This window comes from Mandrillus leucophaeus, unplaced genomic scaffold (genome assembly GCF_000951045.1).
Source record: "Mandrillus leucophaeus isolate KB7577 unplaced genomic scaffold, Mleu.le_1.0 Scaffold1989, whole genome shotgun sequence".
Lineage (NCBI taxonomy): Eukaryota > Metazoa > Chordata > Mammalia > Primates > Cercopithecidae > Mandrillus > Mandrillus leucophaeus.
In genome coordinates, this window is record NW_012102019.1 from 129,694 (window position 1) to 154,396 (window position 24,703).

At 36.3% G+C, this 24,703-nt stretch overlaps 1 long non-coding RNA gene across 1 annotated transcript; it reads left to right on the forward strand.

The window, feature by feature from the left end:
- Window positions 1–4,052: 4,052 nt before the first annotated feature.
- LOC105538755 lies at window positions 4,053–24,419 on the forward strand. The gene is made up of 4 exons (XR_001005959.1): window positions 4,053–4,112; window positions 4,842–4,930; window positions 22,336–22,494; window positions 24,299–24,419. It is a non-coding gene; the product is annotated as an uncharacterized LOC105538755 (long non-coding RNA).
- The last annotated feature ends 284 nt before the right edge of the window (window positions 24,420–24,703 follow it).

A 24,703-nucleotide genomic window follows, 5' to 3' on the forward strand; every position in this document is an offset into this window, starting at 1 on the left:
TAAAAAGAATACTGTCCTTATTTCACACATTTCTTTCCAAGAGAAAATGTTGAGTACATAAAGAGTTTACAAGAACAAAGCATTTAAAGTTTAATGACTTTTAAATAAATTTTTTATCCCAAAACATTACTAGTCATAAGCACACTTTCAGATTTATATTCTTTTTTTAAAAAATCTGTATTTAACATAGATGAGGCAGGGTATTAGAAAGTTCTACAAATATATTAGGGTTCTGTATTTTTCCATAACCAGAACCCTTGAAAGAGCATGTGTGGGGTTGTGGATTTTGTTTTTTTTTTTTTAAATCTGGTCATATTAAATAAATTAGAAAGGCAAATTAAAGATAATACTGTAATATATTGCTAAGTTACCAATTACATGACCATTATTAAGATACTATAACTGAAAATAGATAATAGATGTGATTTTCTCTCTCCCTTTTTTAGTGCCTCACAAGCAAAATTATTCACAATAAAATAAACTTAATATATGCCATATAATAGTTGGAACCTCTCCTACTCCGGCCAATCCCCAATTATTGCATATACCAAGTACATCCTGTTTTCACACACCTCCCACTAGAGGCAAAAGGAATGTTTTATAGGTAGTAAGCAAAAAGGAGATTTCTCTTCCTCTCCTTTTCTCCCGTCTCCTATTGTTTTATAGTCTGAGTAACCCATGTGATGTAGTCAGTTCCATCTTCACCAGCACAGAGGACCAATGAAGCCCTCAGGGTGATCTGAGCAGCACCCCTTTCCTAGGAAAAGCTTTCTCATTGCCTGCCATGTACTAGATTTCCACCATAAGAGATGGGTTCCTTTAGATAGGGTTACATTTCCAAGAATGACCTATGCTAATTACATTTTCAAAATTTTGTTAGTCAGAGTAGAAGACCTTGAGGTCCCAAAATGTGTGTGAGAGAGAAACTTTACATAGGCAGAGAAACGGAACTGAAGCATTAAGGAAAAGATCTAGCTAATATGCCATTGAGAAGGGGTACAGACAGCCAGAAAGAACATACAGAGACTCAGTAGGACAAAAAAATGTCTTGTCTTCATTCTTTTCCTTTCCTGTTTTTTTTTTCAGTCTGGCTGAGTGTGTTGCCCTTGGGACCATCCCATCACTGCAGCACATTCACACTTTTCTTGGCTATGTAGTAGCAACTCAACTCAATTATCTTGCTTTACTCTTTGTCTTTAAACAAATGTCTAGACAATACAAAGAAAGTCAATTTTACTAATTATGTTACATGGCTTGACATTTTAAATTGTACTTACATAAAAAGAAGTTGGAATTCATAGCTATTTGGGAAAAAAAAAAGTGTGGAGAGGAGGAGAGATCTTTACCAAGCTCACATCAAGATATAACTTGTTTTAAAATTTATAAAAATAGAAAATTACAGTGCATGGCACATATCTTTATATCATCATAATAGCTGATCCTTTTCAGAATATGCTTTCTAAACTTTCATTTGTTTTTAAACACTTTTAGTTTAAAGTATTATCTATTTAAAAATGTAAAAGTCATCCTTGGCTTGTGGGCCATACATAAACAGGCAATGAATCACATGTGGCCTGTGGTCTGTTGTTCGCTGACCTTTGTCTTACATAAATGAATTAACTCGATGCCTGGAACATCATGAGTAGTGGCTTATATGATTACCATTATTCCTTAAGGAACTTACGCTCAGTGGAGCAAATCTTAAAAGCTAATTTAGAGGTTGGATAAATTATGTGTGAAAAAATTATAAAAAGAATTTTTTAAAAATTAGCAATGAAATCTTCTTCCATTCCCCTATTCCCTAAATACTATAAAGAAAAAAAATTTTTTGGAATGAAGACTTTGATGAGGTCTGAGACAGAAACCCCCAACAGCCAGTCTTAAGAAACAATGGATGGCATGCCTTTTAAGGTGGAAAAGAACATCTTACTTTATTTTATTTTTTTCACTTGAGGTTTGCAAGCTGAAAGTCAAAGCCAAATTGCTCAGGGCAATAGAACAAAGCTGAGAGTTGAAGCTAAATTGCTTAGGACAATAAAAGAGATTACAGAGATTATTTGTTTACTGGACAGATCAGTGCAGTTAAGAAGGACCGAAATTTGCTTTAAAATGAGCCTTGCAAAAGAGCAAATATAGTTTAAAGGAAATTAAAAATATATCACACAGAAAAAATTTTCAATTTTCCACAAACTATATTATTTGCTAGCATTTAGTTAAGCTGGGTCTCTTTTAGAATGAGGCTTAGGGAATGTGAGAAGAGTCTGTTTATGGACTTTGGTTAAGCCAAAACCAATCATGGAGGATGGACACCTGTTTGGAATTCATGCAGTTTAGTGAACTGATGGAGAACACAGTTTAAGAGTCAAACAGAGCTGGTTCTAATCTAAAGCTCGGGTTTCTCAAATCAGCAGTATAAGATGGGAAAACTACCTAACTTCTCTCAGTGTTGATAGCTTTGTTTGTAAAATAAATAAAAAGTATTGTTTTGCTCTAGGAAGAAAGGAAATTGTACCTTTAAAGCACTTAGACAAAATACGGCAAGGAATACATGCCCTGGAAAGCCTAATTATTATTTTATGTCTTAATGAAGCCCACTTAAACCATATTACCTGTGGGAACTGCAGATACTGGGCAAGCAGCTCCTCTGGAGGCAAAGGCTAAGGACATGTGGAGGCATCAGAGGTATGAAACCCAACGTGGCATAAGCCACCAGTGACACGCACTCAAGAGCAGACGACAGGAGGCCTGTAGCCCCAGGGTCTGGGGAATAGCTCCAAATAGCCACATGGATGGAATACCAGGCAAGAGGTCCTGCGTTTAGACTTGCCCAATATTCCAGAAGTACCTGTGATGGCCCACAGCACTTGACTATTGATGTTTTGGGCCAGATACTTCTTTGAGGTAGCAGTTGTCTTACATACTAAAGGATATTTAGCAGCATCCCTGGCTTCTACCCAAACATGTTTTCTCATCAACATAGCCCAATGTCCCCTGGGAAGCAAAACATCCCTGCTTGGGAAGCAGTAATATATGAGGACAGTTTTAATTCCCTCTGGTGATCTACAGAAATAATGGCACAAGGTCAAGCGAGTGGACTTTGTGGAAGACAAAAGGTCCTTTAGTAGCCAGTGAGGAGACAAGCTGGTGAAACATGATTTACTTACATAAGGATAAAAACAACAATGGGTATGTACCCATGTTTAGGGCTCCTTACGGATGTGTGATTTCTGTTCTCAGACATAAAATAGAATAGAATATTTTGAAGTACACACTGGTAGGTGTTAGCTTCTGAATCTAAGAAGTCTAGAGGTCACCCAGAGCCATCTTTGGCTCGTAGCACCTTTACACTTCATGTTCCTTCGCTTGAAACTTCCTCCCTGAGGGCCAGTACCCCTACAGCTACCTACAGCTCACTCACCTCATTCCTCTTTCCTTGACCAATTTTCCTGAATCTTTCCTTTCTCAGAACCTATTAGTTCTGGGTCTCCTTCCCTGAAGCTCTAGACTGACTGGATATCACTTCCCTGGGCCCCAGCCTGCTTAGTGGTCTATTGCTTCTTTTGGACTAACATTTCCTGAGGACAAAAGCAATATCTTATTCTCTCATGTATTCCTAGGATCTAACATGGTGTCTGGCACGTAGTTGGCAATCACAGGGTATTTGTTGAATAAATCGGTAGTTGCTTTGCAGGAAATAAGCACATCTGGGGTGATCATATTTATATTTTGTTTAAATCTCTATATCTCAACTCAAAAACAAAAAGTCAAATTCCACATGTTCTCAGTTATGCTTGGGGACTAAGTCATATGTACACATGGATACAGGGTGTGTAAAAATGGACATTGGAGACTTGGAATTGTGTGTGTGTTGAGGGGTGAAGGATGAGAAAGGGGGGTGAAGGATGAGAAATTACAACACACACTCCTTGGATGATGGTTACACTAAAAGTCCAGACTTCATTACTGTGCAATATACTCATGAATCAAAACGGCATTTGTACCCTCTAAATGTATACCAAAAAACTCTCTATTTCAGCTGCTACTTAGGAATGAGTACCATTTTATGAATAAAGCACCATTGAAGTCATTGCTATTCCTTGAAGCCAAAAAAGGTTATATTAGATTTAGAGGTAACCTGGTTAGTGCTAAAGTGCTTCATTCAAGTAATGAAACTAAAACCCACTGTATAATGTGAAAGCTGAAGAGGCCTTACTCCACTTTGAGTAGGAGATTTTTCTGTTCTGTAATTTTCAAAGCCTGCATTTAGAAAGTTTTTTCTCATTTAATTCCATGTTACTTATTGTTCTGCTCTGTGGATTTTTTCATTAGAGGTCTATTTGTGCCTGGTTTGCCCTGCGGGAAAGGATGATACAGAACTCTCATCTGTCTCTGTTACTATGTATTATTACTTGGGCAACATCAAGGCAAATGCCATATAAATAAATAAAACACTCTTGAAGCTTCAGTTCTCACTGCTAGGCAGCAAAAAGAGCAAATGTTTAAGTTTTAAGAGATAGACTTAATGAAAAGCTGACATTTTCCCATAGTATGAGAGAAAAAGGATATTTTTCTCAAGCATTTATAATTTGGCATTGAGGATTGATAAAATATTATTGAGTCTGGCTTTGTCGTCTGTAACAATGGTTATTTGGTTTTATCACAGCCTGGAAGTTTTAGTTCTAGGGCTTAGTGTATATACCCAGCTATTGCATAATAAAATTAATCTGTTGAAAGGAACAGAATATTTTATTAGGTGAGGATGAGCAAAAGAGATTCATTTTTCATTGCTCTGAAGGCTCATTTCTGGTTAATCTCTTTTTGGTTTCCCCAGTCATATGGAGTGTCAGTAAAACCCAGTCAGAATTACTGTCTTCTGAACTCCATGCGAGAAAATTCCATTACTCCCAGACTCTGTTGGATCTTCCACCAGGTACTCTTCTTGGGGTAGGGTGTGGGAAGTTTCAATTGATGTATATCTTCTGTGCAGCAGATAGCTAACATGTAAATGTAGAGATTGTCAGCACAAAGAGGATAGTGCAATTATTTTAATACAAGTAGAGTAAATCTTCTCTATTTTTTTTCCCAAAAGTAAAAGAATGCTTCCAGTATTCTTTCTGTGAATACTTTCACTTCTTTCCTGGAAGGGTTGATAAATTGAGTGTTCTAGTAAAATAAACATCCTTGATAAGAGAGATTCACTACATTCTCCCTAATGTGATACGCAGACTGTCATAGCACTTGCCACATATGGATTGCAAATTTTCACATAATTAAAGTCCTAGAGCTCTAAGGACCCTATTGCAGTCAGGTACTATGTGATAGCTGTTTGCCAAAGATGGCCTCTAGTATCCATGCCTTCGCATTGTCCCTCTCATTTTGAAGCTGAGCTGATCCTGTGACTTGCTGTTGCAAGAGAAGGTGGTAGAAGTGATGATATATTTGAATTTCTGAGAGCCAGAGTTTCCACATAAGAAGTTCTGTTGCCCTGAAGGAGAGACCACATGGAGAGACAACATGAAAATACTCTATAGAGAGGTCATATGAAGAGGGGACACCCTGAGGCTACAGGGAGAGAGAAGGAAGCCCAGTTTTCCTAGGATCCCAGCTGATCCCAGCTATCCCTGCTAAGGTGCTAGCTACATGAGTGTATCCATCTTGGACATTCCATCTTGGATATTGAATATGGAGCTCCCATCTGACTGCAGTTGTGTAAGGATTTATGAGCAAGACCAGCAGAAGATGATACAGCCGAGACACAGTCAACCCACAGAATCATCGAAAATAACAGAATAATTGTTGGTTTAGCCACAGTTTTGTGGATAATTTGTTATGCACTCATAGATAACAAAGGTAGGCACCCTAAAATACGAATAATTTAGTCTAACCTTCTTATATTGTAGGTGAGGAAACTGAAGACCAGATCAATGAACTCATTTGACCAATGTTACAAAGTAATTTAGAAAAAAGTGCTGGAATTTGAACTCCCATATCTGGAGTTTTAATTACATTGTCTGTTAACCTTACTATGCTGCTTAACATATAACTGTGGCCCAGCAATTCCACTTTTTTGAGAATATATCATTAGGAAATAATGAGAACAAATTGTGTCTCAATGTGTTCACCACAGTATGATTTATAACAAACAATTGGAAACAAACTGTAAGTAAAAATATAGAGGAACAGTGCATTAGTTCGTTTTCAAGCTGCAGATAAAGAAAGACTGGGCAATTTACAAAAGAAAGAGGTTTAATTGGACTTACAAAGAAGCCTCACAATCATGGTGCAAGGCAAGAAGGAGCAAGTCCCATCTTACATAGTTGGCAGCAAGCAAAGAGAGAAGGAGGAAGATGCAAAAGCAGAGATTCCTGATAAAACCATCAGATTTCCTGAGACTTATTCACTGCCATGAAAACAGTATGGGGGAATCACCCCCGTGATTCAATTATCTCCCCCAGGGTCCCTCCCACAACTTGTGGAAATTATGAGAGTACAGTTGCAGATAAGATTTGGGTGGGTACACAGAGCCAACCCATATCAAACAGTAAAGGGATTTCTTGTCTTTACACTTAAAGAATAACATAGCCATTAAAATAATGCTTACAAATATCATGAAAAACACATGCCATTATGGTAAGTGAAATAAGTGTAACACTTGAAAGCAGGATACGGAATGCTTTATGTAAGACCCCCAAGTTATTTTTTTTCTTCTTCTTCTAAAGACTTGGTAGAAAAAGCAGATTGAAAAGATATCAAAAAACATTAACCATAATTATTGTCAAGTAGTGATATTAAACAATGCATTTTTCTTTTTCCCATTTTTTCATGTTATTTCCATATTTTGATATTAGACACATATTTTACACTGAAAAAATGTGTAAAGAAAAGTCAGACTATGCTGACTTTAAGGCCTTTATTATTATTATTTTTATTTCCATAGGTTTTTGGGGAACAGGTGTTATTTGGTTACATGAGTACGTTCTTTAGTGATGATTTGTGAGATTTTGGTGCATTGATCACCCAAGTAGTATACAGTATACACTGAACCCGATTTGTAGTCTTTTATCCCTCACCTCCCTCCCACTTCCAGTACTATGTTGAACAGACATGATGAGAGTGAGCACCCGTAAGTCCCCAAAGTCCATTGTATCATTCTCACACCTTTACATCTTCATAAAGTAGCTTCTACTCATGAGTGAGAACACACACACACACATATATATATATACACACACAGTGAAATTGTATATATACACATTTAATTCCATAAAATTGTGGAATATATATATATAGGAATATATATATATGGAATATATATATATATTCCACAATTTTTTTATCCACTCATTGATTGATGGGCATTTGGGCTGGTTTCATATTTTTGCAATTTCAAATTTTGCTGCTATAATCGTGGGTGCAAGTATCTTTTTCGTATAATGACTTCTTTTCCTACAGGTAGAAACCCAGCAGTGGGATTGCTGAATCAAATGGTAGTTCCATTTTTAGATCTTTAAGGAATCTCCACACTGTGTTGCATAGCGGTTGTACTAGTTCTAGTTTACATTCCCATCAGTGGTGTAGAAGTGTTTCCTTTTCATCGCATCCACACCAGCATTTATTATTTTTTGATTGTTTGATTATGGCCATTATTGCAGGAGTAAGGTGGTGGTGTCACATTGTGGTTTTGATTTGCATTTCCCTGAACATTAGTGATGTTGAGCATTTTTTCATATGTTTGAAGACCATTTGTATATCTTCTTTTGAGAATTGTCTATTCATGCCCTTAGCCCACTTTTTGATGGGATTGTTTTTTTCTTGTTAATTTATTTGACTTCCTTGTAGATATTAGTCCTTTGTCAGATGCATAGATGATGAAGACTTTCTCCCACTCTGTGGGTTGTCTTTTACTCTAATGACTGACTTTTCCTTCTCTTGTGCAGAAGCTCTTTAGTTTAATTTAGTTTAATTAAGTCCCACCTGTTTATCTTTGTTTTTGTTGCATTTGCTTTTGGGTTCTTGCTCATGAAGTCTTTGCCTAAGCCAAATGTCTAGAAGGGTTTTTCCAATGTTATCTTCTAGAACTTTTATAGTTTCGTGTCTTAGATTTAAGTTCTTGATCCATCTTGGTTGATTTCTGTATAAGGTGAGAGATGAGGATCCAGTTTTATTTTCCTGCATGTGGCTTGCCAATTATCCCAGCATTGTTTGTTGAGTAGGGGATCCTTTCCCCACTTTTATGTTTTTGTTTGCTTTGTTGAAGATCAGTTCACTGTACACATTTGAGTTTATTTATGGGTTCGCTGTTATATTCCATTGGTCTATGTGCCAATTTTTATATCAGTACTATGCTGTTTTGGTGACTATGGTCTTACAGTATAGTTTGAAGCCAGTTAATGTGATGCCTCCAGATTTGTTCTTTTTGCTTAGTCTTACTTTGGCTATGCAGGCTCTTTCTCGGTCCCATATACGTTTTAGAATTGTTTTTTTTTAGTTCTGTGAAGAATGATGGTGACATTTTGATGTGAATTGCATTGAATTTGTAGATTCCTTTTGGCAGTATGGTCATTTTCACAGTATCGATTCTACCCATCCGTGAGCATGGAATGTTTTTCTATTTGTTTGTGTTGTCTATGATTTCTTTCAGCAGTGTTTTGTAGTTTTCCTTCTAGAGGTCTTTCACCTCCTTGGTTAGGTATATTCCTAAGTATTTTATTTTATTTTTTGCAGCTATTGTAAAAGGAATTGAATTCGTGATTTGATTCACAGCTTGGTTTGTGTTGGTGTATAGCAGACCTACTGATTTGTATACATTTATCTTGCATCCTGAAATTTTGTTGAATTCATTTATCAGTTCTAGGAGCTTTTTGGATGAGTCTTTAGGGTTTTCTAGGTATACAAACATATCCTATGCAAACAGTGGGTTTGACATCCTCTTTAATGATTTGGATGCCCTTTATTTCTTTCTCTTGCCTGATGGCTCTGACAAGGACTTCCAGTACTATGTTGAACAGACATGGTGAGAGTGAGCATCCTTGTTTTGTTCCAATTCTGAAAGGGAATGCTTTTCCCTTTTCCCTTTTCAGTGTTATGCTGGCTGTGGGTTTGTTACAGATGACTTTTACTACATTGAGGTATGTTCCTTGTATATCAGTTTTGCTGAGGGTTTTAATCATAAAACAATGCTAGATTTTATTCTGCATCTGTTGAGATGATCATGTGATTTTTGTTTTTAATTCTTTTTATGTGGTGTATCACATTTATTGACTTGTGTATGTTAAACCATCCTTGCATCCCTGGTATGAAACTCACTTGATTATGGTGGATTATCTTTTCGATATGCCATTGGATTCTGTTAGCTAGTATTTTGCCAAGGAGTTTTGCATCTATGTTCACAAGGGATATTGGTCTGCAGTTTTCTTTTTTTTCTTTTCTTTTTTTTTTTTGTTATGTCCTTTCCCAGTTTTGATATTAAGGTTATACTGGCTTCATATAATGATTTAGGGAAGATACCCTCTTTCTCTATCTTGTGGAATAGTGTCAATAGGATTGGTACCTATCCTTCTTTGAATGTCTGATAGAATTCAGCTATGAATCCATCTGGTCCTGGACATTTTATTGTTGGTAATTTTCTTTTTTCTTTATTTTTTATTTTACTTATTTATTTATTTATTTATTTTGAGATGGACTCTTGCTCTGTCACCCAAACTAGAGTGCAGTGGTGCGATCTTGGCTCACTGCAACCTCTGCCTCCTGGGTTCAAGAGATTTTCCTGCCTCAGCCTCCCAAGTTGCTGGGATTGCAGGCACCTGCCACTGCACCTGGCTAATTTTTGTACTTTTAGTAGAGACGGGGTTTCACCATCTAGGTTAGGCTGCTCTTGAACTCCTGACCTCTTAATCCACCTACCTTGGCCTCCCAAAGTGCAGGGATTACAGGTGTGAGCCACTGTGCCCAGCCGGCTTTTCTTTCTCCTAGAGTGAGACGTTATTATCTTCCATAAAGTATTCAGTCAGTTACAACCAGAATTGAAGGTTCTGCAACATTACTGCCCCTACCACCATTTTTCCTGGTTGAATAAATCATGGTCATGACAATTCATCTGGCTTTACTTTGATCTCCATCTTTATTCAATCATGCTATACTGTTTTCCTGATTTTTTTTTTTTTTTTGCAATTTGGGGAGGAAATAGTGGTCACAAGGAAGGAGTGGGAGGTAGACAAGGTCAGGGTGGGAAGGTAGTATTGAACTTTACTTGTCGAAATGTAAAAAAAAAAAATCACTAGAGAAGAGCAATGGAGATTAATGGAGGAATGCTTTGCGATTAAGAATTCAATTTTCTCCCTTTTCCTCTATGCATCTATCTTTATATATTTGTATGTTTTGATAAGTAGGCAGAAAAGGATGCACTAACATTGACATATCAGTCTTGGACAAGGTGAAAGATGTCTTCTAACTTGTGCTCGATTAGCTCTGAGTCATTTTGTCCATGGAAGTCACAAAATCAAAGACAAAAATTTAGAACTGGAAGAAATGGCAGTAATTACATAATAGTTATGAATTTTGTCATTAATATGAATTTTTTTTCAATTCTATTTTGTCCAAACATTTTATTTCATTTAATTTATGAGAAATATGAGTCTTCAAGGTGAAAATCCATTGAACGATGGTGGCTAAACCCAGATCTTCTGTCAGTGCACTCCTTGGTGCATAACACTAAAATTTGCTTAGATATTTTGAGGTTTGTTGGCAGATGATGAGTATATACAATATATTTTTACGTTTACCTAAATTTGTAACATTAATTATTCTCAAGTCTTGGGACTTGCTCCATTAGGGATTAACTCATTGCACTGAAATCAATTCATGAATTAAGATATTTGCCAGAAGTTGTGGAGATTGTACACAATACTCAATCTCACTGAAATCAGTCCATGAATTAATTCTTCCAGTCAGCATATTTGCCCGTGTTGGATACCTACTCTGGTTTGTAGAAGAAGAAATCTGATTGAAATATAATTTTGTGGTGGATTCTGAAAATAATTTTATGAGAAGTTGTATAGTAGATGATTATAAAATGCTGAATATACTCTTTGTTTCATCTCATTAAAATAAGTTTTAAGAAGATTTTTGGTTAAAGAACTATATATGGGAATGAATATTTAGAAAACAACTTGAACTAATTTACACTTTTTGTAAGAATATTTATTTCAAACACGAACTTAATATTCATCTCAGTGGGCATTTAAAGGACTATACATATTTAAAGCAAAATTACCAAACTATCACATAGATTCCCAAAGACATTTGGAAGAAGTCACATTAAGCTACACTCTTGTTCAGCTTTTATGGGCTTACCTGACTAAAAGATCAGGAATGTATAGCAGATAAATGACAAATGTTTAGGGACATTAGCAAGGCATTTGACAAGTTTTCTTATGAGATTTTAATGAATGAGATTGAAAAATACGAACTAGATATAAAACAAATATATTTAAAAGGAGTTGAATGATTTTACTCAAGGAATGTTTATATAATAATAATCTAGCAGCTACCTTTTATTGAGCACTTACTATGTGCCAGCATTGTACTAAATGTACACATTATTTCACTTAATATAATCTATGAGAGATATATTGTCATTTTACAGACAAAGAAAATGCAGATTAGAGATTAAAGTTTTCAAGGTCACTAAGCAAGTAAAAGGAGATGCCAGTATATGAAAAGATGGTTGACTCCAAAGCCATATGCCCCAACACTGGATTAATATCATGTTAGCAGATGTCTAGTGTTGACTTTGACTCTGATTAGTTCATTTAACTACTTCGTTGAATGAAATATAGAAGGCAGTCCCAATGACTTATTGTATAATCATATAATTTTTATCTAACCTCTGGTACAAAAGTATAGATCATTTGTATTACTGACAGTTTTGCTTAATTTATTCTATTAATAGCGTTCGATTGGTACTTAGACTTTGAATGGCAGAATCATGGTCTAGGATGATAGTGAAAGTTGGTATTATTAGGTTGATGTGAACAATATGAAATTTAATGAAGATAAATGTAAGAACTGGCCCTTGGGTCCAAGAAAGCAAAGTAAAAACAGGTGAGAGAAGGTATACATTTGGTTTAGCATATAGACAAAACACTCTGAGGCTTTGGCTTATAGTAAACTTCAAGAGAGGCAACACTTTGGTGTGGGTGCTCAGAGAATCTCTGTGATCACAGGCTTATTAACAGAACAATAGAAAAATGGTGCAAACAGTGCCAGACTATTTGCCCTGATCAGATCACTTCTGGAATATTGTTTTAAGTTCTAGGTGCCTTAAAGCATATGGATATATATTCATATTAGACTGCTAAAAGAGTTGAAGTCATGTCATAGAGAAAACAAACAGTGAATGTTTGCTGGGGTGAGGGTGGGATAGTATTATAGCTATCTTTAAATATTAAATGATTTTCCAAGTGGAATGTGACCAAGGACTGGTATACAAAATATAGGGTTAGGGTGAATGAATGATAACTAAACCAGAACATTTTCTTTTAACTTGAGGAAGATATTTTTAACAAAATGAACTATTTCAAGATGGCATGGGCTGCCTCATTAGGAGGTCAGTGTTTAGCTCTAAAGGCATTCAAGAAGATGCTGGAAAAGCAAATGTCAGAAAAGAAATGTCAGAAACAAATACAAGCTATCTCATTCCTGAGAAAACTGTAACTTACTTGGTAGATCCACAGCTTTGGATAGGGAGGGTGAAAAGTGCCAATAATTTTGCAGATGGTCTCAAAGGCAGCAAAGGCAGACCTATTTTTATGGGTGTTTTTAAGCCGTTCAGGGTACTTAATTTGCTACTGTAAATGTTTTGCATATTTCAAAATAAGGCTTAATTTTTTTTTAGAATAACTTTGACTCACTCTAATGAATAACTCCCAGAATTAAAGTAGTTGATATGGTAAAACATATTGAAAAATATGACTGCATGTCCTGTCTCTTCTAAGTCCTGTATAGCTCCATTTTTCCTTTTCTTTCCAGTTAAAATAGATTAGTCATAGTAAACAGCATCTGCAGAGAACTGCAGAGAACCACAGTTGTGGGATCCACAGTTGTCCTTGCTTTTATTTGGTGTATCACACCTACTAAAGTCCATGAAAGTAATGTTTTTATGGTATTTTGAATAAAAGTGGTTGCTCTCCGGTGTGGTTTGATTCTTTCTCCTCTTTGAGGAGTCCACAGTACAGCCACACTTTGGAGAAAAGTATCAAAAAGTGGGTTTGTCTTTTGACTTTTTGACTTCTCCTTGTCCCCTTCCAGCCTCAATCATCTCCCTTCTACCAGACTCTGGGACGTGAATGTGTAATTACAGCCTATTGTCTGTGCAGCAATTATAGCCTAATTCGGCTTGTTGCACAGAAAGATCACAAAAGTGCTGGCTGTCAGGCAGGGTCAGAGGTCAGCCATTACCCCACGGACTACAGGCAGCAGCCTCATCAGGATTCTGTGGAAGGCTCTTCTCTGGGCAGAACAGGTCTGTGTTCTGAACGCAGCTGTCTGTGCGTCTTTGCAGATGACTCTTTGGGTGAAAACATGGACTGTTTTCAAGATAGACTATCCCAGCATGCAGTTTGGCTTCTTGCTTTCTTATCAAGGATGTCAAAATTGTTCTGCAGTGAATGAAGCTATTTCTTGTGCCTTCTATATAAATTTTGAGTGGGACATGTACATAACCCAACTTTAAGATATTTTATCAACTTTTCAGAAATAAACTTAAGATTATGAAATGGTATTTAAAAGGAATGTTAAATCAGTATGCTACATTAGTATGAAAACTCCTGTGTGTTAAATAGGAGAATAACTTGGATGCAATTAAATGAATTGTATTCAGATAGAAAGTCCTAGAGATGCTATAAATAAGAATTATAAAATCACAAAGTAAAACTAAAAAAGCATATCCTATATCAGTTAACCTAGTCCTTGTAGATAATAAACAAATATTCCTTCAATAATTTTTCTTATGTTTTGTCTATTCTACATTTAAGTCTCTGATGGTAGGCAAATTCAGACATGTTTCAAGAGAGAGAACATTTTACTGTTATTGAAAGATTCTTTAATTCCATTTTCAAATATTTGAAGTATTTAACATAATTGATCTTCTCCAAATTTAGACAGACATACTGCTCAAACGCATAGTAATTTCAATGAATGAAAGTAATAGAAATTATACTTGAGAGAAAATATTACCCTAAGTGACAGTGCCAGTATTCTAGAAATCAGAAACAAAATACAAAATGACCTTGAGAAAATTGGTTCATTTAAAAAAAGGTATTAGTAAGGGCCAATCTAAGGTGGATGAGGGCAAAAAAAGTTTAAACACAAATCTAGTTAGGTACAATAAAAAGTACATTTTGATGCCAATGCACTTAATAGGCAGTATAAATAGAATGCTTTTATGAAATGCAGCAATGTGATATTGTGATCCAACCAAATATGTTAGGTACTAGGAAGCATTCCTTACTATTTTATTCTATAAAAGAAGAGGATTGTGTTTGTTTCTACCACTCTATTTCATTATTTTATTCTTGTCAGAAAGCTGTCATGCACTTAGAGGTTAGGGCAGGATTTTAAGCCCTAGAAAGCCAGGTAGTAATCAAAGAAAAGTCAGTTTTAGGTTCCCAGGCTGAGGTAAAAACATAGAAGTCAGGAAATGGTTTAATAATGAGTAAGCAAACAGGAAGTGAGAGCAGTAAGCCACACAGGCCAGCTGACTTAGATGATCATGGCAGACTCAGAGACAAAGGAAATGAGAATTCAGCTGTCAAACCAGGAGTGTTGGCATCAGAGATTACAGTGGGTGTGTGGGAAACCTATCATCTAATTCTTTGCCTGCAACGGGGGCATTTGAGATACATGATCATTTCAGAGATCTAGTTGTATGGCCTCAGTCACCAGATCCTTTGGGTTAATGGTAAGAGAACTGCCACCATTTCCATTATAACAAAAGTACCCTTTATTGAGGAATTGTTATATATTGGGCATAGTATAGGTATCCACTTACTCACTTATTCCTTTATTCTATATATGAGTACTGAGCTTAGAATGTGCCAATTACTGTGATACTTACTAGGATACAACTGCAAGTGAAAACAAATATGGTCCTTGCTCTCACAGCAAGGATGAGTTAGATATTAATTATAATCAAATATAAATTCACATGTAGTTTAAAATGTGTTAAGTACTACTGACAATAGAAAGGGGTACTTGGAATATAGATAGATGAAGGATAAAATTTTATTTAATGTTCATAACCTAGCAGAAGCCTCCTTTTACAGAGAAATAGGCAGAAGTGTGGAGAAGCTAATTCCCAAAGTCACAGGCCTACAAGATGAAAGCTCAACTCTTCTGTATAGTCTTCCTGGTCACATGCTAACTAAAACAAGACTCATACAAATGTAGAACTGAAACAGAAACTTAGATCTTGTATAAATTAATTCATTGATTTATTCAAATAGTATTTGCTGAGTGGCAGCTCTAGGTACAGGGGATATCATAGAAAAAGGTCCTCTTTTTGGTGCAAATAAGGCTTATGTTTTAGTGGGTAAAAATAGATGAGCAAACTGGCTACCTAAATATCAGTGATAAAATAATAGCAAAGAAACAGACTTGTGTGATGGACAATGACAGAATGGCTCCTTTTGCTTGGCGGTACCAGGAAAGGCCTCCCTGAAACCAGAACAGGAAGAAGCAGGCCCCTCAGAGGGCTCGGGGAAGAGTCTTTCAGGTAGAGGGAACTGCCGGGACAAAGGCCCTGAGAAGGAAATAGCTTGCATGTTTAGGAGACAGAAAGAACCTCCGGGTGACCAGAGGATCAGGAAGAGACATGTAGGATGAGTTTGAAGAGACGTTCAGGGTCCAGATTACAAAGGACCTTGTGGGTCTGGGGTTTAGATTTTATTTCAGTTGAATGAGAAGTTTGGGGAAGGTCATTAAAGGAGACAAGGTGAAGAAGAAGGGATATGATTGCTGTTGTTGTTTTTGACAGAGTTTCTCTTTTGTTGTCCAGGCTGGAGTGCAGTGGTGCAATCTTGGCTCACTGCAACCTCCACCTCCTGAGTTCGAGCGATTCTCCTGCCTTAGTCTCCCAGATAGCTGGGATTACAGGCGTGTGCCACCATACCCGGCTAATTTTTGTATTCTTAGTAGAGACAGGGTTTCACCATGTTGGCCAGGCTGGTCTTGAAATCCTGGTGTCAGGTGATCCACCCACCTCGGCCTCCCAAAATGCTGGGATTATAGGCATTAGCCACCACACCTGGCTGATTTGAGTTTTAAATGATCACTCTGACTATGAAGAGGCTGGATTAAAGGAGGCTACCATGGATAAAGGGAGTACCCAGGTAGGCACTCCCATATGCCTCACAGGTAAGAAAGGATGGCAGCACTGATGAGGTGGCAATAGTGGAGCTGGCAAGAAGTGATGGTCTTAAAGGCCTTTTTATTAAGGAAAATGTCAAATGTATACAAATTTAGAAAAAAATCATAAAATAAACTCTGACACACCCATCACTCACATTTGACCATTATCAACTTGTTGTCAGTTGTGGTTTCTTTTATAGCTCACCAAATTTTCCAGATTATTTTGCAGCAAATATAAAATGTTATATCATTTCACCCATAAATATTACAATGTAAATGTTTAATAGACAAGGATTTATATTTTGAATACTATACTAATTTATGCCTAAAGATGGACAATAATCCTTACCTTTTTTTCAGTTCTTCTGTTAGATTTTAATCAGTAACAACTTTTATCAAGTACAACTTTACTGCTAATATGTCTAATTTTATGTATGTATGTATGTATGTATGTATTTTTTATTGATACATAATAGATGTACATATTTTAAGGGTAAATGTGATATTTTAATACATTCATATAATGTGTAAAGGTCAAATCACGGTAATTGGAATGCCCCTCACCTTAAATATTTATCTTTTATTTATGCTAGTAACTTATGAATTGTTCTATCCTCTCTTCATTCTCTATTCCCCTCTACCCTAGTGTTATCAAATATCCTGTCAGTGTTCAAATTTCTTTGTCTTATAACTTTTTAATGATTTATTTGAGTCAAGGTTCTTATGTTCATATATTGCATTTGGTTGATGTCACATTTATGTCTCTCTTGTTATTTTCTTTTCCTTGTAACTTATTCATTAAAGAATTTGTGTGGCTTCATTAAGAGTGTATGTCAATTTGGACTTACCTAATTGCCTCATAAGGGTGTTATTTTATGTGTTCCTCTAACCCCTGTGTTTTCTGTAAGAAGTTAGAGCTAAAAGTTTAATTGGATTCAGGTTTAATTTTTTTTTCTTTTCTTTGCCAAATGTCCTTCCATCAGGAGGCACACAATATCTGAGTGTCTCTTTCCGGGATGTTAACAATTGTTGATAATCATCACTCAGATCTCTAAATTAGCAGTTGCAAAATAGTGATAATGTAATTCAATTATTTAGAAATAGATGGTTTTGAAACATATTTTCGACATAGCATAGATAAGACTTGCTGATGGAATTCTGATGAGAGGAAGAGAAAGAGAAAAATTGAGAACGACTCATGCTTTTGGCTTAAAAAGTTAGGTTGATGGTATTGCCAATTACTGGTTTGGAGAAGGCTCAGAGCAGTTTTAGGGCATGTGGAAAATAAGAGTGAAGGATTATATATCTTATAAATATCCAGGTGGACATCTCAAGAAGGTGGAATAGATTTCAGAAAAGGAATCAGAACTATATAGTATAGTCACAGTATATACTTGTATTTAAAACTGGGGGTCAGGTTGAGATTACCTGGAAGAAGGTGTTTAGACAGAGAAGAAAAGAAGTTTTGAAGACTTATAAGGAATTTTGACCAATTGATCCCTAAGTAGAAACGTGCTAGGAATTGAACAGAGAGGTCAACTTATCTCAGGAAGCTTCTCCAGGTACAACAGTATAAATCTGAGAGTAGGAGGTTCCCTGTATGATGCAGAGGAGAAATATTATGCTTGCTTTGGGACAGTAGTGCTAATCTACATAAGGCATACCCCTGTACCTTGGACATCAGGAAGAATTTCTTCCTTGTCCACAAGGTGATATCCACTACAAAGCACTACAGTGGGAGGAGTTACAAACCCTACCTCTACTGTGCTAAGTGGAATTCTATCATGACTCCCATGCCCCTTGTTACGTGGTGTTACTCCTTTGATTAAGTTATGCTATGTGGCAAAAGGTGTTTTGCAGATATAAGGTTACTGATCTGTTGACATTAAAATAGAGAGTACTGGGTGTGCCTAAACTAATCACACTGGTTCTTTAAAAGCAGAGCGTTTTCTCCTGGTGGCGGAGGAGGAAGTCAGAGAGATTGCAAACGTGAGGATTTGATGCACTACTGCTGGCTTGAAGATGGAGGGAGCCACATGGCAAAGAAAACAGGCCAGCAAGGAAATGGGAATGTTAGTCCTACAAGCACAAGGGACTGAATTTGGCCCACATCCTGAATGAGTTTGGAGGTGTGTTGTTCTCCAGAGCTTCCAGATAACAGGACAGCTTGCCTGATACCTTAATTTTGGTCATGTGAGTCTCTAAGAAGAGAACCCAGTTGAATCTCTCCCTCCTTCTGACCTACAGAACTGTGTGAGATAATGAGTGGGTAGTGGTGTGAGCCAATAAGTTGTGGTAAGTTGTAACTCATTGTTAGAAAACTAATGTGCGTATGACATCCCAGGCACTGTGACCGGAGGTATACAAAGATAACTCTGCAAAACCCCGGCTTTCAGTTATTCATTCATGTAAAGAGAAGAGGTGGAACTGGGTCCTGTCTGGAGAGTTAAACCAGATCTTTTCTTCTGTGTGAAAACAAGCATCTTCAGCCCTAGTTCCTACTGCTTCTCTTCCCTGTAATAAGACAGCACACACCTGGAAGCTACATGACTAACTGACATAGAGCACATAAATTTGTTGTCTGTATCAATATAGAATCATTGACGACTTAAGCTGGAACATTGTATAATGAATAATATCTAATATTTGCTCAAATTCATTCTTATAAAAAAGCATCCCAAATCTCCAATTAACACAAAATAAATACAGTATCATGCAATTATGAGATATTGGTGTCCTCCTCCTAATGCACAAATACAAATGTGAGCTGAAAAGATATACCTGCCTGGGTTATAATTAGTATTTAACTGATCATGTGCACCTGGGTTGTGGTAATGTTCTTGTGAGCACTGTTTTAAGTCAGTGAATGTGTGTGGTGGTAAATTATTTTTAAAAGAGCCAGTGCAGAACTAGCAACATTCTAATCAATGACATCATTTTGATACGGAATATATACTATATAGTAGTTGGAAAAACTTCTAGGGAATAAATGTTCCAAAACAAGCCGACTTGGCAGTGCATGTTCACCCACTGGGTGTCTCTAATACGTTAGAATTTGGTGTGTGACACATTTGTATGGGGAGTTTACATTAAGTACTTTCAACATCGTTTTCTGGAGGATTTTTTGAAAACTAAATTATTTGTGGTGTACTATCAGATCATCAAGAAGTGACACAAACTTGTTACTAGTAAAGTCACATCCTTTAACTATACATCAAAAATATGTACATGCTTATGGTCTTTCTCCCTCTCTCTCTCTGTCTCTCTTTCTCTTTCTCTCTCTTTCTCTCTTTGCAGTAGACATGGCAACTGTCTACCAAATATTTGTGTGTCTTCTTTCAAACGTGTCACTGAGAGGCAGCTACCTAGGCCAGGACTGCATTTCCCAGCACCCCTTACAGTCAAGTGTGGCTGTGTAACTTGTTCTCACTTATAGACAATGTACATTGTCTGGTTTCTTTTCTTCATCTGCTAGCCATAGGCAGAGGATTCTTAGGCTCTAGTCTGAGTCCCCAAATAACCACATGGAAGACGGCAGGCTGACTAGGAACACATACATTGGACTATAACAAAGGTCAAGTAAATTTCATTGTGTTAAAGTAACAGATGTGCGTGCATGTGTGCGTGTGTGTGTGTGTAAAGTATAAAATATAATCATTCTGAACAGTTGCTTATAATGATCTTTATAATCTGAAAATTTCATGCATCTAATCAAAATCCTCTTATCAGGCATCAAGATGTCACTAGTATTTTAAACTCATGTTACAAACAGAAAGTGTAATGAAAGTCATTTTCAATTTTGGTTTTTATTTTGAGAAAAATGAAGCAGATCTTTACTTGCAATGTGTAGACCATTGCTTGTATTCTTTTATCATTAAAAAACATACCCAGATAATTATTTTAGCTCTAGTAAATAATTTCTGCTTCCATAATTTATGTGTTGTTGAAGTCATAACACATAAATTTCAATCTTCTTTAATAAATATTTGTCCCTCAAACAAAGGTGATATAACCAAAAAATTCAACAAAAATGTGTAGTCAACAAGTAATGCTTTCTTCTTAACTAATTTTTAAAAAATCAATAAGCATGCATCACTTAAATAGAAAAAGTCCAGAATTTTCTTTAACTGTGTTGAAAGGTCCAAAAGTTATAAAATAAGCCCTATAATGAATCTTTATTAATGAATGAATATAAAACAAAATAGTTTGTGTTTTCTTTACTAAAGGCCACTTCTTTACCATATGCCACTCAGAAATATGAAATGATATAAGAAACTTTTCAGAGAACTCATAAGACTACATATTATTGTGAAAGAAGTTTAAGAATCAGAAAAACTGAAGTGGGATAATCTGATAAATTCAAATATATTTTCTTATATAAGAATGTCAATGGATAAAAGTTGATAATAACAATGTTTTACTATTACTTAATTTGCCTTTGAGTTTTATGTCCTGATTCATTATAGCCTTCTCTGGAAGGGGAGGTATTGCTTTCAAATGGTTTGAAAACTAAATTCTTTGTGGTGTAATGGGTAGAACAGGCAAATAACAAGTAAAGTAGCAATTACAATGCAGTATGATGTAGCGCACTACAGAGAGCACAAACAATGATAAGGAAGCATGTAATGGAAGAAGCAGGTAACCCAGACTGAGAGGTCAGAAATCTCCTTGAAGAAATTATGTTTGTATTAAAGCCCAGGTGCTGATGAAAAGGTGTCCAGGTGCAGAGTCAAGGAAGGAGGTTTCTTAGGAGAGAGTACAGCAGGGGTTGAGGGCAACGTGGAACATCCAGGCTACAGTGCGTGAAGACTAAAGCAACTCCATCTTGGATGCAAATCTGCCCTGTTGACTTCTAATTAACATTGATTCTGAGAATGCCTCTGAGATTTCTACTTCATCTACTGTCACTGTAAATTTTGCCCTGAGGTCACAGCAACCTTGACCATACATCCTGCCCTTAGGCAGATTAACATAGCATTCTTGCCTTTCATTGAGGGGTCCAGTTCAATTATCCTACACGTTCCTTCTCTATGGTTTATAAACCCTGAGTATTCGAGGTAACAGTGAGAAGATCCAACATCTTGTCTCATGGTCAACCGAGATGCAGACGTGGCTTCTGTTCATATGTCCCTATTAAATATTTATTTCTAAGAAACTGTGTTTGTCAGTCTCTTTCTTCAGTGTCTCAGCCTCCTGGGCTGTTGGAGGTAGGTTTGTGTAGACTTTCTCACTGCTGGAACAAGGTGTGAACAGGAGTTAGTACACACAGCCTTATAAGTCACGTGGAGGGTTTTGGTCTTCATCCTAGGAGCACTGGAAAGCTAATAAAGGGTTTTAAGCAGGATAGAGACACAGTTTTGTGCTGCAGGATGTTTATTCATGTAAGAGAGTAGGGAAAGAAGAGATGGGCTGTCAGGTTACTAGTGATGGAATGAATCCAGGGAAGAGATTATAGTGGCCAAACTAGAGTAGTGGCTGTGAGTATGAAAGAAGCAAACAGATTCAGGAGACACATTAGGGTGTCCATTGGATTTAGTGACTTTAGAGAGGAGAGGCAGGAGCTGAGGTCTTCTTGTACTTTCTAACCACTTTTTGAGTGGGTTTCTACTTAACTCTTGGGATCAGGTTACTAGCCCCTTGTCTGATCTCAAACTGAGGATTTTAGTCCTATCTCAGACCCAAATGAGAAGAGAAAAGCCATCAAAGTCTCTCAATGTGGTCTAACATCTAACCTCTCCCCTTCAACCCAGGAGCCAGGAGACCATCCCAAGTTTGTATTTCAAATAGTTTTATTTTCTGTAGTCGATGCTTGTTCCTCGTTCCTGCTATGTACCAGAAACTTAAGAGTTACTCATAATTTGAGATGGTGTGTTTTGATGTATTCTGACACATGAATGTTTTGTATTATTTTTTCCTTGCTCCTTTCAGATTTACTCTGTCGCTCTCTGAGACTCCATGTAACAGCAACTGCATTTTAATGCAATGGCAACTACGAAAACCACAAAACTATCAGTCATTGTCAAATACTTCATAAATGGAGACAGAGAAGGGGTTCAGTTCTCTGTGTAACAAGGACAGAGGAGAAAGGTCAGTGGTCAGTGATATATCATGTGGTACAGGATTTTCCCTTCAGCAATCTTCCGCTAAGACTTGCTCACAGTGTGAAAGCCTTTGTCTGCCCAGAGACTGAATTCTAAAACCACTCCTCAACTTAAAGCTCCAAATATTCAAGTCTCTGCTCTGTATAGCATTGGAGAAAGTGAAGAAGGCACTGCAAATGCATTTAGGGAAAAAATTAATTTTTGCCATTCATGAAGGCCAGGAACTAATATTAACAGTTGTTTAACGTATGAAAAATTAATTAGATGACTTATAAATTATGTATGTGGGAAAAAGAAAATCTGTCAATGGGTGGTTTGAGGATTCAGAAGAGCACTTAAGTTGATAACAAAAGGTATTTTGTGCAGCAGGTCACACTGGGGTAGGCTTTTATTCTGCTTTTGTGCCTGAAAATGGTGAATACAGAATTGTTCTTATGTAATTCCCTGGTAGAGAGGGAACTAGTCATTCCCATAACACATTTATCATTATGTGTGTGTCTGCTATTTAGAAGTATAGAAGACAGTAGACAAAAATTTAATGAGAAAGTCAGAGAACTGAAAAGTCGCTAGAACAGCTAGAATATCTGAATGCTGAACCCGTCTGCCTAGCAACATGGCACAACCTCATAATGATCCCTTCTCCCAGATCTCTTGAGAAAAGAATAAACACAGCAACCCCGGTAGTCAAACTCATTCATACATGTGATGTAGAAATTAAACAACAGATTTAATTCTGAAACAAGTTTAGGTTTATCTGTATTTTAAAAAATATTGTAGAGCAATGAAATATATTTTCTTACTTAATCTGACTTTTAAAGGAATATTTAATTTATGGTACTTTTTCTGGTTAATTTTATCTTTTCCATACCAAATAATATAGGCAGTTGCAACATCCATGAACAGTTGCTAATTGGAGCACAATGTATTAGAAATGTTCAATCTCACTTTGAAAGACACATTACAAATATGAATATCAATTAATATGTCTTTAAAAAAGTTACCTAAATCTATTTTTGGGACAATGTTTATTTTGAATAATTAAAAATAAATAAAGGTGATTTAAACCCAAAATAAATTATTCTAGTTTAAATTTTATAATGAAAAGAGAAATAACAATGATTTAGGAAACAGCTGTTCCGAGTTAACGGTATATTTATCTTCACTTTCAACCTTTGTAGGCGTAATTGGAATCTTTAGTGTAAATCAAATAACAATCTTCAATTAGTATATCATAGATGACTAAACGTTGTATGAAAGAAATCAAATTCTGATACTCTGATTTTCTACAACTGTTTCCCTTTTACTCTTTTCCTTAAGCTTCTTAAGGAAAAGATATATTGTTTTCTGTAGTTAAAGAAGATACTGCAATTAACACTAAGCAGCAGTGTCTCAAATAAATAGGAAGACATTGATAAACTTGGCCAGAATTACAAAGACTTCTAAAAGAAAAGTATTAATATACCTAAAGGGTGGTCTAAAATCCAGAGAATACTTTTCTTCACATACTTAATAATCAGGTAGTCATTTATAATTCCAGGTAGGTGTGGCTTCCTTCATTTTAGGGAAGTCTGACTAAGGGCTTCACTGTAGTATTGTAGTATTCCACTGGCTTTCAAGGTAATTTTACCCTTGAGATTTTATCCTATACTTAGGATTCTACAGAAAAAAAAATTATGCATGAAAATATTAACTGCAACTTTATGGTCAACTCTAAGGTCCTCTTTTAATCCACAGATGCCCAAATACTAACTTAAAAATGAGTGACTGAAACATGTCTCATTATATTCTAGGCATCTGTAGTGTCAAATCTACAGAGACAAGTGCACCTGGAGACAAATGACCAGACTACCATAAAACAGAAGCTTAATTATGTTCACTTACATTTCAAATTATTCCCAACAAATTACCCTGGTAGGTGACACATCCATCAAGCCAAGACTCTAATTTCATATTCACAGTAATGTGTTTCTGTAAACTACTGTAATAAGGTTTTAACTAAATTTTCCCCTTGACCTTACTGTGCTGAAATATTGCAGGCTATGTGTTTTGCAGTTTCTCCAATTAATTTCTGACCTTGGTGCTGCCTGGGCACAATGAGGCAAGTGAAGGGTGGAGATCAGATTTAATTTTGAATTTCCTGACTGCTGCTGCTCTGTATCTCAACTTGAACATTACTTAAACATGTTATTTTTGGT